Here is a 17086-nt window from a genome sequence, read left to right as displayed (position 1 = left end):
TTCTGTCACTGCATCCCTGCCAAGTAATTGCGCAGTTTCTGGTGTGTTCTGTCATTACAAAGCCTTGTTTCCCGTATTGCTATTCTGGGTTTTTGTACTTTGGATACTTTGATATCCTGTTTACTGATCACCTGACCCTTTGCCTGTCTTGACTTTAAGTCTGCCTTACGTATTGGATTTGTTTGCTGGACTTTATATATATATTAAAGCTGCTTACACTGCATTTGCATCAAATTTGGCCTATGATCAGACAATCTGTAATGCAGTAAGCAGCATTAGCAGCCAGAGACAGAACAGCTACAATCGCACTGGGATTTTTTTGTCAGGACAAAGTGACCGTCGTGTTTAAAAGTGTCGTCTCATCACCCTCACATGAAACCCCACACTGAGAGGTGTTGTCTTGTCTAATACAGACTGTGTAACTAACACTCTCCCTCAACAAACACATTCTGAGTTACAATCTTTTTGTGATTGTAGGAACTTTCACCTGGACACACATAATTCCTGTACTGTCTCCAATATCAACACCACCTTCTACACTGTTTCTCATGATGAACACCGTTACACAGGTCAATAAATACAGGACTTTTATACATTGTATTTATTTGGTATCTTCCTAAGGGGTCTCTGTCTTACCACAGGCTGAAAAGAAAATATCATTTATACTAATTATTTTTGTTGGAGAAAAAATTATTTTTTGCCTATTCATATGCCAATAATACTAAAATATTATTCAAAAAGAAACTTTAGATGCCAATATTAACTAAAAAAAGTAGCTCCTGCCTGATTCTCCACACTGATTCTCTAACAGTAAAAGTGTAAACTCAGAGGAAAGGTGAAAGTTAATCAGTTCATTTAAATACATTAATCCTGGGATTTTGGGAGACAAAATCAGTTTTCCTTCACTTTATCATAAAATCAATAGTTAACACTTAATCACTAAAATTAATACTTGCATTGTGAGATTAAAGCCATTATTGGATTTCTACAAATTCTAAGGACATAGGGATGTCAGTGCAGTTACTGGATTATTCACTGTTTGTGTACCATTATTCTGATTTCTATTAGAAACTCTGAAAGCCGAAACATCACAAACTTAACAGCCCAGAAAAGGACGGAGGTTTGTGTCATTTCTAACCATAAAGAAAACATTCATCTGCCTGTGTGTCTGGAAAAATGTCAAAGTTTTAATTTTAGGAGACATTCTTCTTCATTCAGGTGTTTCATAAGAAAAGGTAGAAAAGCTCATGAAGCTGAGTCAGACACCTCAGTAACACCGGTATCTTGGAGAGGACAATTTTCCAGATTCAGTTCTTTAACTTGAGCTTTAACTACAATATTCTCCAACATTAAGAATTACTAGCATTTAAAATCGAGAGGAAAATAGCTCTCTCTCTCTCACGCTCTCTCTCTCTCTCTCTCTCTCTCTTTGTGTGTGTGTGTTCATTTTATAAGACAAAATCAAGACTCCTTTATTTTTTAATATGATTATACTGATTTGTATTTGCATTATGTTATTGAAGTACTTGTATGAAATAAATGAAATACCTAAAAACCTGTTAAACTCCTGAAGGTGTTCACATGCAGGTGGTTCAGCAATTACATTAAATTGACTTTTATATTCACACTAAGAAAATACACTAATATTTACTTTAGTTCATGTACAGGATGTTCTTGCCTGATGTGTAACTCCTGCCACAGCCACAGACAGAGAACATACACTTTCTAATCATTTTCTCCACCTCCGTCTCCTCTGACCCCAGATTTAGTGCTCGAGTTGAAGAGGGATGCGAGATGGCATCACCCTTGTTGAAAAAAATGACAAAAAGCATCCACTCTGTCAAACCACCATCTCCCTTACCATCCCCTGTAGATTAATAGTGTTGTGTATTATGTAAAGCCTATATTAAAATATTAAATATTAAAATTCTCAACTTATTATAATTTATAAACTATAAATATTTGTTCAGCAATGGCTCAGTGATGGTTCAGTGTTTAAAGGTTCTGGATTACTGGTCAGGACTTCAAGCTACCACTGTTGGGCTCTTTGGCAAGGCCTTAACCCTCAATTGCTCAGTTGTATAAATGAAATAAATGTAAGTCGCCCTGGATAAGGGCGTCTGCCAAATGCCATAAATGTAATGTAATGTAAATAATGCCAATTGTCCAATCTGAGTGACTCTGAGGGACTGAGAGAGAGAGAGGATGTGTTCTATTGAGAAATGGTCACTCTATTCCCTTCGAACTCTTTACCATTCACTGTGAGAGCTTTGGAGCTCTGAAAAGTGTGGGGCTCAAAAATGTAATTCATTTGGAATTCACTTTTAGAGTAGTTTTTATTAAAATATTCTGATTAGAATGACTTTATAGCATCATGATAATGATTCGACTATAAAACCTTCACAGTGCCTCAAATACATTGTTCAGGTCATTTGGTATGCAAGGAGAGAGAGAGAGAGAGAGAGAGAGAGAGAGCGAGAGAGAGTGTGATTGAAAGAGTGAGAGACTTTTGACTTTTAAGACACCTTTAATGTATTCAATTTTGGTATATTTACATTTTTTAAATAATTATTTTAATTTTAAAAAAGAAAAAAGAAAGAACCCCCTCAGACCCTCCACCCACACCCTCAACCCAGAAACCCCAACCCTTTCAGTTCTACTACAAGTCCATTGTAGTCATATACAGTGAGGGAAAAAAGTATTTGATCCCCTGCTGATTTTGTACGTTTGCCCACTGACAAAGAAATGATCATTCTATAATTTTAATGTTAGATTTATTTGAACAGTGAGAGACAGAATAACAACAAAAAAATCCAGAAATACGCATGTCAAAAATGTTATAAATTGATTTGCATTTTAATGAGGGAAATAAGTATTTGACCCCCTCTCAATCAGAAAGATTTCTGTCTCCCAGGTGTCTTTTATACAGGTAACGAGCTGAGATTAGGAGCACACTCTTAAAGGGAGTGCTCCTAATCTCAGCTTGTTACCTGTATAAAAGATACCTGTCCACAGAAGCAATCAATCAATCAGATTCCAAACTCTCCACCATGGCCAAGACCAAAGAGCTCTCCAAGGATGTCAGGGACAAGACTGTAGACCTACACAAGTCTGGAATGGGCTACAAGACCATTGCCAAGCAGCTTGGTGAGAAGGTGACAACAGTTGGTGCGATTATTCGAAATGGAAGAAACACAAATGAACTGTCAATCTCCCTCGGCCTGGGGCTCCATGCAAGATCTCACCTCGTGGAGTTGCAATGATCATGAGAACAGTGAGGAATCAGCCCAGAACTACACGGGAGGATCTTGTCAATGATCTCAAGGCAGCTGGGACCATAGTCACCAAGAAAACAATTGGTAACACACTACGCCGTGAAGGACTGAAATCCTGCATCGCCGCAAGGTCCCCCTGCTCAAGAAAGCACATATACATGCCCGTCTGAAGTTTGCCAATGAATATCTGAATGATTCAGAGGACAACTGGGTGAAAGTGTTGTGGTCAGATGAGACCAAAATAGAGCTCTTTGGCATCAACTCAACTCGCCGTGTTTGGAGGAGGAGGAATGCTGCCTATGACCCCAAGAACACCATCCCCACCGTCAAACATGGAGGTGGAAACATTATGCTTTGGGGGTGTTTTTCTGCTAAGGGGACAGGACAACTTCACTGCATCAAAGGGACGATGGACGGGGCCATGTACCATCAAATCTTGGGTGAGAACCTCCTTCCCTCAGCCAGGGCATTGAAAATGGGTCGTGGATGGGTATTCCAGCATGACAATGACCCAAAACACACGGCCAAGGCAACTAAGGAGTGGCTCAAGAAGAAGCACATTAAGGTCCTGGAGTGGCCTAGCCAGTCTCCAGACCTTAATCCCATAGAAAATCTGTGGAGGGAGCTGAAGGTTCGAGTTGCCAAATGTCAGCCTCGAAACCTTAATGACTTGGTGAAGATCTGCAAAGAGGAGTGGGACAAAATCCCTCCTGAGATGTGTGCAAACCTGGTGGCCAACTACAAGAAACGTCTGACCTCTGTGATTGCCAACAAGGGTTTTGCCACCAAGTACTAAGTCATGTTTTGCAGAGGGGTCAAATACTTATTTCCCTCATTAAAATGCAAATCAATTTATAACATTTTTGACGTGTTTTTCTGGAATTTTTTGTTGTTATTCTGTCTCTCACTGTTCAAAAAAATCTACCATTAAAATTATAGAATGATCATTTCTTTGTCAGTGGGCAAACGTACAAAATCAGCAGGGGATCAAATACTTTTTTCCCTCACTGTAGTGTGCAAAAGTCCACAGTGCTGTTTATATTAAGGCTTTTCTTGCGGCTAATGTCCTTTTTCTCAGTCTGAACCGTCTCCGTGGTGACAGCACACCAAGGGTCTCACTTTTTATTGCTTGTTGTGTAGATTGAATTAATTTTTTTTCTGTCCGAGAAGTAGTTAGTCAGCAAGACGTTACGTTTTCCTTTTGTTAGTTCTAAAAAACAGTTTAACTCTTCTGTGGTGTACAGTTCTTCAGGTTGTTCTGAAAAATTTGTAGTAGGTGGGTTACCTGATCTTGCTTCACTCTCCTCCTCTCTCCTTGCTTCTGATGCCCACATCCTCAGTCCAAAGTGTCTCTTTGGTGACAGCACGTTCAGATTTTCACCTGTTGTTGTGTGCTGTGCAGATTTTATGGATTTTTCCCTGTCCGGGAAGTAGTTTTTTAGTAAGACACCACTTTGTCCTAAAGTCTGCTCCAAAAACCAGTTTAGCTGTTCTGCGGTTTAAAATTGTTCTGGCTCTACTCTACTCTCTTCTTCTCTACTAGCTCCTGCGCCGCACTCTGGGCCCGAGTCCTCCTGCATTGTACTGCGGCTCTTTGTACGATTCCTCCACCTTGTCCATCTTCTCTCCTGTTGTTTTCAGCTCAGCTGTCGCATGGGCACGGGTGTCAGTGCTATCGCTGGGTGCTGTGTCTGATTCGGTGTTGTTGTTTTGTTCTTTACGGACCTCTTCTAGCTGTGACCTCTGTGTCAATGCCCCCATCTGCCCCAGGCTCCTGTTCTCCGGTGTTCTCCCGCTGGTTGTCACCCCGGCGCACCCCGGCTGCACCGCTCTGCATGGGCAGCTCAGCCGTTTATGCCCGATTTCCCCACACTCGAAACATCTCAGGCGTTCGGTGGTGGCAACGACAGTGTAGCTGCTGTCACCGACTTTACACTTAAAGTTGACATCCAGTGTTTGGTCGCGGTTGTTAATAAACATATACACCTGTTTCCGGAAAGACCGGACGTGTTTCACCGCGGGGTTCTTACAACCGAGCGGAATATCCGTCATGGGGCTGGCGAACTTTCCGAAGTGGGCCAGCTCCTTCATTATCAGCTCGTCTTTAATGAAAGGGGGCACGTTAGAGACCCGCGTCGCAGGGGCAGAAAGAGGGATAACAAGTAGCATGACATATTTTAGCCATATTCCTTTTTCGATTAGCGTTTTGGCGGCTCTCTCTTTTTTTTTTCAGGAAAACTACTACAGCTTTGTTCATTCGGGAGGCAGAGTAGATGTTCTCGCACCTGACCTGCTCTCCCACCGCTAGCAGAATCTCCATTCTCCGGTACACACCTGACACCATGGCGGAGAGACAGCATCTCCCCTCCGGCCTCAGAGGCCATGGCGTCCCGCTCCCTCTCACCCACTCTCAACTTTTACCGGTCATTGATACTCACATAACCTACACATTCAATAAATTACATTAATGAAAAGAAAAAGAAAACAAACTCGCATAAAAGACGCCAAACTGCTCTCACACACCACGTTCACTCCTCTACCGCGCATGCACAGAGAGAGAGAGACTTGACTTTACAATCTTTTATTTTTAACAAAAGGTCACATTATACACATTAAAGTCAAATGTGACTCAATATAAAATTAATAAATATTTAGAGAGCATTAAAAAAACCATAAATATATAGGTAATAAATTAGGTAAATAAAATAAATCAGCACAACAAAAGGCTAGTCGTTAAGAACATTATCAGCCTAATGCTGGTGTAAAACAAAGTTCTCCCTCCACTACAGAACACAGAGCCTCCTCGCAACACCACACTGCCTTGAACATCTCCAAGTCTCCCATACTATTGTAAAAGTTAAAATCGATCAGAATCCGTGATTTGATCAGTCTAGAGAGAATTTTTCTGGCATCGCAGTCTGTGTTCTGTGCCACTTTGTTTTTCCTGCTTAGGTATATCGACATTTTTGCCTGACCAAAGATAAAATTGATCAGCTGACACTTAAACCTGTTCTTTCTGACGTATTTAAAACCCAAGATAAAAATCTGAAAAGTAAAATCCACATAAAATGACCTCAGGTTGTTTTTTAAAAACACAAACAATGGCTGCAACCTGGAGCAATGTATAAAAGCATAAAAAACAGTCTCTCTCTGTGAACAGAATGGACATTCCTGTGTGACCTCAGGGTTTAAAACGGAGATAAAAGAATTCACAGAAACAATTCCATGTAAAATCCTCCATTGGAGGTCAGCAAATTTTTTAGTTAAGGGTGGTTTGTAAAGTGCCCTCCACTCTGGTTTAACATCATCATTAAAACCCAGTACAGCTCGCCATGGGGTGTCCACTCTCCCATTCAGTTTTTTCTTATTTAAAACTTTCACGCAGGCTTTGTAAAGGAGCTTGCCAGTCACTGTCTCAATGTTCATGTCACTGTTGAACTCCAGGAGGGGGCCACCACACCCATCTAGATCTGGAGCGATGCCCAGCTGGGGAAAAGGTTCCTCCTCTGTAGGTCTAGTCTTGCTTGTTTCATTGTCCATTAGCTGAGCACGCTCCTCTGACATTAGGGTGGACCTCCAGCAATGTAGGAGCTTGTTCACAACACGTAGGGACCGTAGTCCTAGGCGCGCTGTTAAGTCCTCAGCCCGTGACAGGTCCGTTCCTGTGATGTTCACCAGCTGCCGGAGTGTCACAATCCCCGATGAGACCAGAACTCTGGATAATGATGGGGTGGTCACACCAGAGATATCTAATCTCCCACCATTCACCAGGGGTTCCTCCAGCAGCCAGTATGGTGTTCTGCACCCCTTGATTTGTTTTTTAAAAAAGTCCATATTTTAAAAAGCCCACGATAAAAAACTGGTAATCCAACAAGGTCTAACGTTTTTGTGTCCATTAAAAACAAAGTTCTGTCTAATCCCAGTCCTCCTACTGTGTGTAACAGCCTATAAGCTGCTGCTCTCCATACCAATCTCTCAGGTCCAGTGAGGAGTCTCTGGATAAACTGGAGTCGGAAGGTTGCAGTTCTGCTGGCTATGTGGACCAGCCCCTGCCCCCCCTCCTCCTTGGGCAGGTGAAGGACACTTTGAGGGATCCAGTGTTGTTTGTCCCAGAAGAAGTCCACTAGCAGGGCCTGGATGTTCGAGAGCAGGTTTGGTGGCGGATCCACACATGCCAGCTTGTGCCACAGGGTTGATGCTGCCAGGTTGTTGATGACCAGCGTGCGTCCCCTGTAAGACCAACCACTTCCACCTGCTCAACCTGCCCTTCACCTTCGCAAAGACACCTTCCCAATTCTTATTTAAAAACTCAGTGCTGCCTAGATAAACACCCAAGTACTTAAAACCACCCTTTTTCCACACCAAACCAGCTGGTAATGTGGGCTGCCCACCACCCCACTCTCCAACTAAAATGGCTTCACTTTTGGCCCAGTTGACCTTGGCAGATGATAAAATCTCAAAATCTTTTAAAACATCAATTAAAATATTCACATCAGTTTGTGTTCCCAGCATTATGACTAAGTCATCTGCATATGCTGAGAGACACAGAGAAGCGCTGGATTGAGATATCTTAAAACCAGAAAGTTGATTTCTCAGTTTACATAAAAGAGGTTCAAACGCTAGGGTATACAGCATGCCTGACAGAGAACAGCCTTGTCTAATACCTCTGTAGACTCTAAAAGGGGCACACAAACCACCATTAACCTTCAGTACACTCTCAATTTCACTGTACAAAGTCTTGATCATGGCTATGAAACCTGGGTTGAAACCAAAGGTTTCCAGCACCTTCCACAAGTATTCATGTTCAACCCGGTCAAAAGCCTTTTCCTGATCTAGAAAAATAAGGCCAGTCTTTAATCCCAATAGCCTGGAGACGTCCAAAATGTCACGAATTAAATGTATATTATCAAATATAGACCTGCCGGGCACACAGTACGTCTGGTCAAGGTGAGTGATGTGCTCCATTACCTTAGTCAGTCTTGAAGCTAGTGCTTTTGAGAGCAGTTTGTAGTCAGTGCACAACAGTGAGACCGGGCGCCAGTTCTTCAAATGCGTCAGGTCTCCCTTTTTGGGCAGGAGGGTCAGGACGGCTCTCCTGCAGCTCAATGGGAGTTCACCTCCCTTCACACTGCCTAGCAACACTTCTAGCACATCCTGCCCTATAACTGTCCAGAAGGCTTTGTAGAACTCTACAGGGAGACCGTCTATGCCTGGCGCCCTTCCATTCTCCATCCCTTGGAGAGCTTCATAGAGCTCTGCTAGAGTTAGCTCTATGTCCAGATCGCTGGCCACATGCTCTGGGAGTTTTGGCAGGTCTTTAAGGAAGCTCTCTTCCACTGTCTGTGCCCCTGACTGCTCACTGCTGTACAGCTTCGAGTAGAAGCTAACTGTCTGCTTGCGAATTTCAGCGGGATCTGACAGAAGATCTCCTGATTCTGTTCGCACAGCATGTATGAATCTTTTCTGTCCATTCTTCTGCTCTAGACCAAAAAAGAACTTAGATGGAGCATCCATCTCATTCATGCTTTTAAAGCGTGAGCGGACCAGCGCCCCCTGTGCTGTGATGCCCAACAGGCCATTCATTATAGCTTTTTTACTTTTGAGGGCTTCAATCTGCCCTCGATCTCCTGTGGTCTCCAAACACTGGAGTTCCACTATTCCAGTCTCCAGAGCTTTCAGAGATCTGACAATGTCTCTTGTGACATTAAGAGTGTACTGTTGACAAAATGCTTTAATTTGAGCTTTGGCCACATCCCACCACTGTTGTATAGAACTAAAAGCCATCTTTTCATATTTAAAAACATTCCAGAAATAAATAAAAGATTCTCTAAAATTAGTATCCTCTAAAAGTGCAGTATTAAAATGCCAGTAAGCACTTTTTGGTTTTACATTTTCTTTACTGACAATACACTGCACCATACTGTGATCAGAGAGGCCTACTGGAACAATAAAACATTTAGTAAAAAGTGTCAGCTGATGTTTAAAACCATAAAAGCGATCTAGTCTTGCCAGGGAGAGTGTGTTGTCTATGGAGTGGGCCCACGTGTACTGCCTCTGGTTTCTATTTAAGTTTCTCCAAATATCAATCAGTTCGTGAGCCTCCATCATCTCCCACAGGCGCTTACGGGAGGCTACATGAGGTTCTGTGTGGTTCCTGTCCAAGTTATCTGTTGCGCAGTTAAAATCCCCACCCAGAATTAAAATATCGGCAGTGTTGCAGTCAGCAATGACATTGTCTAGTTTATTTAACAAAACCATTCTCTCCACTGCACTGGTGGGAGCGTACACACAAATAAAAACAAAGCTCTCATTCTCATAGATAGCTCTTACTTTTAAAAGCCTCCCATTTAAAACCTCAACTACTGTATAAGAACTGGGAGTAAAATTGCGAGCAAACAGTAGGGCAACCCCACCACTAATTGATGTATTGTGACTTAAAATTGCCAGCCCACCCCACTCCTTCATCCAGCTAGTAGCATTGTTAACATTACTATGTGTTTCTTGCAACATCGCTACATCAATACGCTTCTGCTTTAGTAACTCATATAGTTTTACACGTTTTTCGTGTTCTCTTGCCCCGTTAACGTTTACACTTGCAATACGAATCCCAGTCATAAGAACAAGGTGTAGATAAAACAAGCAGATGATAAAACCCATTTTAATATAAAACACACCAAACACTCTACTGGTCATCATCAGAAGTTTCTTTGCTGACTTTAGTAATTAATTTCTTCAGACGATAGATCTCAGTGTCAATAAAAGCTCCTTCTCTTCTAAAATGTTTGACATCATGGATAAACTGCTTCAGATCTGGGAAGTGCTCTTCTACTACAACGTTCTTTTGCCATTTAGTATTCCGTAAGAACTCCTTAATGTTCTCAGCACGGTATACAACTTCTCGCTTTTCTTCCTGAGAGCCAAAGTTAAAAACAGAATCTGACATGTAATCATCACTGTCTGTTTCTTTTTCGTCTACTTTAGTGTCTCTTTTGGCCTGTTTGCTCCCTTGTCCCTTACCTCGTTTTTTCCGCTTGTTCGGTACTTTAAACATGGGTTCGTCCTCCATCTCCACGTCTCCCCCATCCCCCGGCGTAGTGTCTGGTGCTTCTGAGCGACTGCTCTGCACCCCTGTACCTGCCTCTGCCAGCGCAGGTATCTCCAGCTCTGCACCAGAATCCACTGCGTCTTTATCGGTCAAACAAGGATTCTCTAGTTCAGGCAAGCAGGACTTCTCTGGAGCCACTTCAGTCAAGCAGGGCTTCTCTGGGGTTGGTATATCCTTCATGGGTTCCTGGGCTACAGGCTGAGATTGAGGTTCGCTCTCACTAGGCTCTGGTGCAGTAGCAACTCCGGGGCTTTCAGCAGCGGGCTGAGCTGCAGCCGCAGGGGGAACGGCTCCAGAAGGCCCAGCTACTTCCTGCCCCGGTCGCTCAGAAACACCAGGGTCACTCTGTCTCTCAGGACAGGCCTGGACAAGATGTCCTATTTTGCCACATTTAAAACATTTTATGTCTGTGTCTGTAGATACAAAAATGCTGTAGCCATAGCCTTCTACACTGAATTTAAACACTAGGTTCAATTCCTCTACACCATCTTTCAGAATCATAAAAACCATTCTTCTAAAAGACACCAAGTGCTTAACTAGTGGGGACTTACAGCCAAGGGGGATTTTCTTTATGGGGGAGACCAACCGCCCGTATCTAGACAGTTCTTTGGTTATTATCTCATCGGAGATGAAGGGAGGGACATTAGACAGTATAACCTTTTTGGATGGGGAACTTAGGGAAGAGACCATCGTAAGCTCATTATTAAGTACAATTCCTTTCTGGACTAGCTTGTTTGCCCTATCAACGTCATTCACAAAGACTACAATTGCATTGTTCATGCGGGAGGCAGAGACAATGTTCTCATGTCCCACCACTTCTCCTATCGCTAACACACACTCCTCCACACTCGCCCTGCACGCCACCCTCACACCGTGCCGGCGAGTCAAACTCTCACACAGCCGCGTGTTTGGAGCCGCCATGCTCCTCCACCGCGACACGCACACGCACACACACACACACACACACACTTACTCGCTTTCACACTCGTTCACACACACACACACACACACACACACACACACACAAATAATTGATCCGAGATGTTTACACGGAAAAAAAATTGCATCAAATGCCGAAAAAAGCTGGCGAAACGCCAACCGCTCTCACACGCTCAACACGCCACACTCGCTCCACTACCGCGCATGCGCAGAGAGAGAGAGAGAGCGAGAGAGAGAGAGAGAGAGAGAGAGAGAGCGAGAGAGACTTTTTACAATACACAGAGTTGGGTGTAACACGTTACTGTAATCTAATGACTTTTTCTGGTAACACGGTAATGTAACGCATTACATTTTAAATTTACGTAATTTGATTACAGTTACTGATATCAATAAAATTACATCACTTGCGTTACAAATTTATTGTTAGGAAAACAATATTAAGTAAAATGCATTTAATTTTAAATAAACCACCTCTGCCAGAGGAGTAACCTGGCCTGGGCATTAGAGGCTGTAACCCAGAAGATTTTTTCTTTAGCCCTGAATAATTCTCCACTTGGAGCGGTTTGTCACTACGTAACTGAACGTCAGTAAAAGAAGCTGGCGGTGTTGTAATTTTATACTTTCAGTGAACGGAGGTGAGACCAATCAGACAGGGTTTACAGGAAAATACGTTGAAACACTCGTGTCTTATTCGCTGACTGTCTCTCAATTCTGCCAAACGCTAGCTCACAGTCAGTTAGTGTGAGGGGAAAATGGAAATACACCGATTTATATTTAACAGTAAAGGGGTTGAAACTGAAACAGTAACATCCTCTCATGCTGAGCAGGAAAACAAGGTGTGTAAATGTCTGTATGAGTTTGTGAATATGTATAAGTTATGTGAACATGATATGAGAAGAGCATAAGGAAAGATAATGTATTTTGCATGGCACTGTAGCAGCTAAACCCATACAATAATAGCTTAGCTGTGCCTCCCCTTGGCTAGCGACACCAAACTAGTCTAGTTAGAAAAGTTTTATATTTTATGGGTCTGGTAGTCCTACAAACAGTGACAACACCCGAGGCAAGTTTTATGATAAATCCAACTTTTTCTGATCGAGTCATACATCGATGCACGCTAGAATTACTGAAAGAACTATGAGTTTCACTTTGTAGTGTATTTTTGTAGTTTTGATTGGTTTTGAAAGTAACATGAAAGTAAAGTAATTAGTAATCTGATTACTTTTTACATGCAGTAATCAATAATGTAATCAGATTACAATTTTAAAGTAGTAATTACTCATCTGTCACAGTCACTGATGGCAGGAAAATCAGTCCAATCGAGTAACAATACAATCAATCAAGTTAAACAGTAAGTTAGAGATACATGAAGGAGCTGCATCTTTCTGTTCAAGTGTTGATTTGAACCTGGCTGATGCTGTTTTACTCGTTTTTTCTTTAAAAATTTAGAAATGTCCATTTGAAATATTTCGATTGTCTTCATGCACACCTGCAAACTGTCTATCTGAGACAGTCGAGATAATCCAGTCCAAAAGTCAAGTTTAAAGTATGTAACATCTTTTTTTTGATGGTTGGCTAGTTTACAGGTCGGTTACTTTCCAGCTCTTCCACTGGAGTTGAATTTAGAGCGTTAACTAACATTTTTTCAACACTAAGAATCCCCACTTATTATATGGTGAGGTCTGACATTAAGCAGCAGAACAGCTTTGCACTGTTGAAGCCATTGTTTCCCTGCATTCCATACAGCAAGGGTCCCCCGTGTGTGTGTGTGTTTGTGTGTGTGTGTGTGTGTGTGTGTGTGTGTGTTTTAAGAGGAATTCTATGGCAGGTATATAGCTGTTAATGAGGTGTGTTTACAGTTTAGGATATTGGTTAGTTATTTTCTCCTGAACATGATGTCAGTTCTTAGTGAATGTTCTTAATATTTGGTAAATGTTCAGTAAGGTTTGTTTTGTGATTGGATGTGTAGATGGATTTGAATAATTTTTTTGTATTTTTACATAATCATATATGAAATTGATTTACTGTTATAAGGCAATGATTACAGTTATTTTAATATGTGGAGTAATCAATCATAACAAAAGAATCTCAGTTTATAATAATTTCTGTTCAACTGAACAAAGCCTCAGTGATAAAACTTCCAGGATTTTAACTCAGTCAAATTATTAACAGTATCTGTGTTTACATTACCTGTGATCTGCAGGCACTGATGATGGCTGCAACACAGAGAATTTTGTGGAAATTGGTTTGATTTGATCAGTTTAGACCTGCATCTCTTCATAGACCTGCAGTTTTAATATGGAGGATGCACTGACATACACTGATCAGCCATGACATGACATTTTATCATGGTGTGTGAAATGTTTCAGAAATCTGCAAATAAATGCAGACCATTCCACAAATGCCACATAATGCATAAATACACAGAGCGATTTAGAAAAAAAGAAAAACATTTTCAGTGGTTTCTCCATCCATCCATCCATCCATCTTCTATACCGCTTTATCCTTTTCAGGGTCACGGGGAACCTGGAGCCCATCCCAGGGAGCATCGTGCGCAAGGCGGGGTACACCCTGCACAGGGTGCCAATCCATCGCAGGGCACAATCACATACACATTCACACACCCATTCATACACTACGGACATTTTGGACATGCCAATCAACCTACCATGCATGTCTTTGGACCGGGGGAGGAAACCGGAGTACCCGGAGGAAACCCCCGCAGCACGGGGAGAACATGCAAACTCCCATTGGTTTCTCAGAAATTACTAATTACATACACTATTTTCTCTAAACACTGCACAAACAAGCTTCTAAACAAAATGTCCATGTTTTCAAAACAGTCACACAGCCACCTAAACCCATGATACAGAAATCCAGATGTTAAGTAACATTCTGATTGTGTTTACACAAATCACAAACATATCTCTGCCTTTTCTCCAAAGACAACAAACAAAACATCGCTTTAAGTTCAAAATTCATTCAATTTGCAATATTTATGGATTCACATAACATTCACATTTACAGTCTGATGTACACTGGGTTATTAACACACAACAAAGCACCTCCAAGTTCCTTAATTGCTCACACAGGAGTCGGCATGTGCTGTGTATATAAGAGGGTCAGGTGTGAAAGCTCTGAAACTGGCATATGTTACAGTAAATAATGGAGGTACTTAGACAAAGTGGAAGAAGACTAGTGAGAGGTAGAGGAGTCGAGAGAGAAAGAGGAGTAGAGAGGGAGAGAGGAGAGAGGAGGAGATAGAGGACAGGCAGTAGGAAGAGAGAAGAGGAGGAGGAAGAAGAGTATACAGAGGAAGAGTACACAGAAGAAGGATATTAAATGAGATGAGAGCCGCCCTAACTGACCATGATCTCAATCACATTGTCTCTCTGAGAGAAGCTGGACAAAGAGTTCAGTCTGTTGTAAACAAATCTACTGTTGCTTTAATCATTTGCCCATTCCAGTGAGAAAACAGGTAAGTGCTCTGTGCTTACTACATTTCTGTATATCTCTGGGTATTATGGCATGAAGTAGGATGTAATGATGGTCCAATCCAGTTTGTCATCCAAATGCACCCCCAGCTGCTTGCATGTTCTCACTACCTCCACATCCTCTCCATCAGTGGTGACAGGTGGGGTCTGGACCAACTACAGCCCACCTTGGACCACTCCTGGACAACCCAGGAAAATGCTGAGATTGGCATGCAAACCACGGAATTGGGTGGATGCCCAGTGCAGGATATTTTGCTTACAACCTACATTGGCAATGCTAGCTCACAAATTCAAATGATAAAATCAATTAAGCTATCTGACTTATTCTTTAGATAAATAAAACAGTCGAACTCATGAAGACTGGATTCAGACGGAGAAGGTTTATTAGCAGTCAGCAAGATAGCAAATAAACCATACTGGTACCAGGGATACACGCCACATGGAGATGTAGCCTGCACCGAGGTTCTGTTGGTTACAATGTTCTTTATATTGACTTCAGGCATGGCACCATATTCCATGTTCCCCGTCTTGTACATCCAATCACAATCTTCCACACGTATCCCAATCACGTAATTTCCCATTATCTCTAAGAGACCTTAGGTTTAGTTTATACAGTAGGGTCTATTATCTTTTCTAGCAGTTAGTTCCTTATCTACTTTTTAGCTATTTCTACCACGATTAAGCAACAGACATGCCAGGCATGAGTGAACATTCTAATGCTTATCTGAACGGTACAATTGTTCCTATTTTTAGTTGGCTGTTTCCTCTATCTTTGCTCCTTGTCTTATCCTTGGTAGGGTCAGACTTGTGCTTGTAATTTATTTTTTATATTTTATTCGTTCTTCTGACATATGGTCAAATATCAGCCCTGGGCCTTCCGAGGCGAACCCTGGACCTCCCAAGAGGGTTGATTCAAACAAATCCACTATGACATTTTCCCACTTTTCTCCAGATGTTCCTCTCTTTTGCACCTAAGTGCATTGCAAACTTTACAATGGCCTTTGTGTTAATAATAATAATGTGCCCAATACACATACTGTGACACTTTATTCTGTGAAAGCAAAGAGTAATGTTTCTTTTTTTATTAATGTTAAATGTTAGTAACCTAAATTTCCTCTCTGAGTGTGTGTGAATGTTTCACTTGTGCCTGGGTACTTCCCGCTTCAACAGTCCATCTGTCAGAACTTCCTTGTTCTCGTGCTGGTGTGCTGTTACACAAATACCACATTGTCTAGTGTCAAAAACCAGCTGTCTTTAGGGTTTAAGATTTCACTTGACTCTTCAGTATTAATTATCTATATTTTATTCAGTAGGTTATATACTTTGATATCTTATGTTATCCCAAATTTCCTACACCAGCTTCTGTCTCCAGGGATGTAGGGAGGTGTTTTACATTGGGGTGCTGGGTTTATATTAATGTGCTCCTTTTTATATGTTATCATTTCTATAGTAACAGCGCATGCACCAGGATTTGCCCCACATAATCTAAGACTAGTGTATAATCACTGACATGGTGAAGTTTTCAGTTAGGAGACATTTATTTAACATTTATAGAAGGAGTGTCAGTGCTTTGTAACAGTAACAGTCAGTAAGTTTCCAGACACGGGTGTTAGTTCCTGTTATCACTGTTATCCTGTTATCACAAAAAGCATGATGTGATTAATAAATTAAACACTGTAATCAGCTAATCAATGTGGAATAAGAGGAATGTTATCTCTGACATACAATATCAAAATGACTCCAAATACTCTTTTTAAAATTTGCTATTTGTTTATCTATATATTATTATTCATGCATTTTCAGGTAAAGGAATCCTGAATGTAAGCTCTTTATTTTGAAGAACGTCTTTGTTTGACGTTCTTTGAACTATATTTGATTTGCTGTGTTGTGTTATGGACACGTGTGGGGGCGGACTTTGTGATGTTGGGTGGACTGTTGGCAGGTCTGAATGATGGTCAGGGTAAGACCATCAAGAAAAAGGACAAAAAGAACAAACTGTTCCACAGCATGAGCTCCGATACGGCCATGAAGAAGCACACAGAAGGAGTAGCAGAGTACAAGTGAGAGAAAGACTGGCAGAGTACTGAGTACAGGAGAGAAAAATCAGGATGTAGTCATTACACCATGTTTTAACATGTGTAATGTTATCAGACAGGATATCAGGCATAATGCAGTACAGATATATTCTATTATTCCTGTTGTCTTGGATACCAGTTCCTGAAAATGATTTTCAGTCCTGACTAAGAGCAGCTCTTGTTTTAATAGATATAGTG

Source organism: Ictalurus furcatus, chromosome 7 (assembly GCF_023375685.1).
Source record: "Ictalurus furcatus strain D&B chromosome 7, Billie_1.0, whole genome shotgun sequence".
Lineage (NCBI taxonomy): Eukaryota > Metazoa > Chordata > Actinopteri > Siluriformes > Ictaluridae > Ictalurus > Ictalurus furcatus.
The sequence above is the reverse complement of the archived record's forward strand: the minus strand, read 5'-3'. Positions refer to the sequence as shown.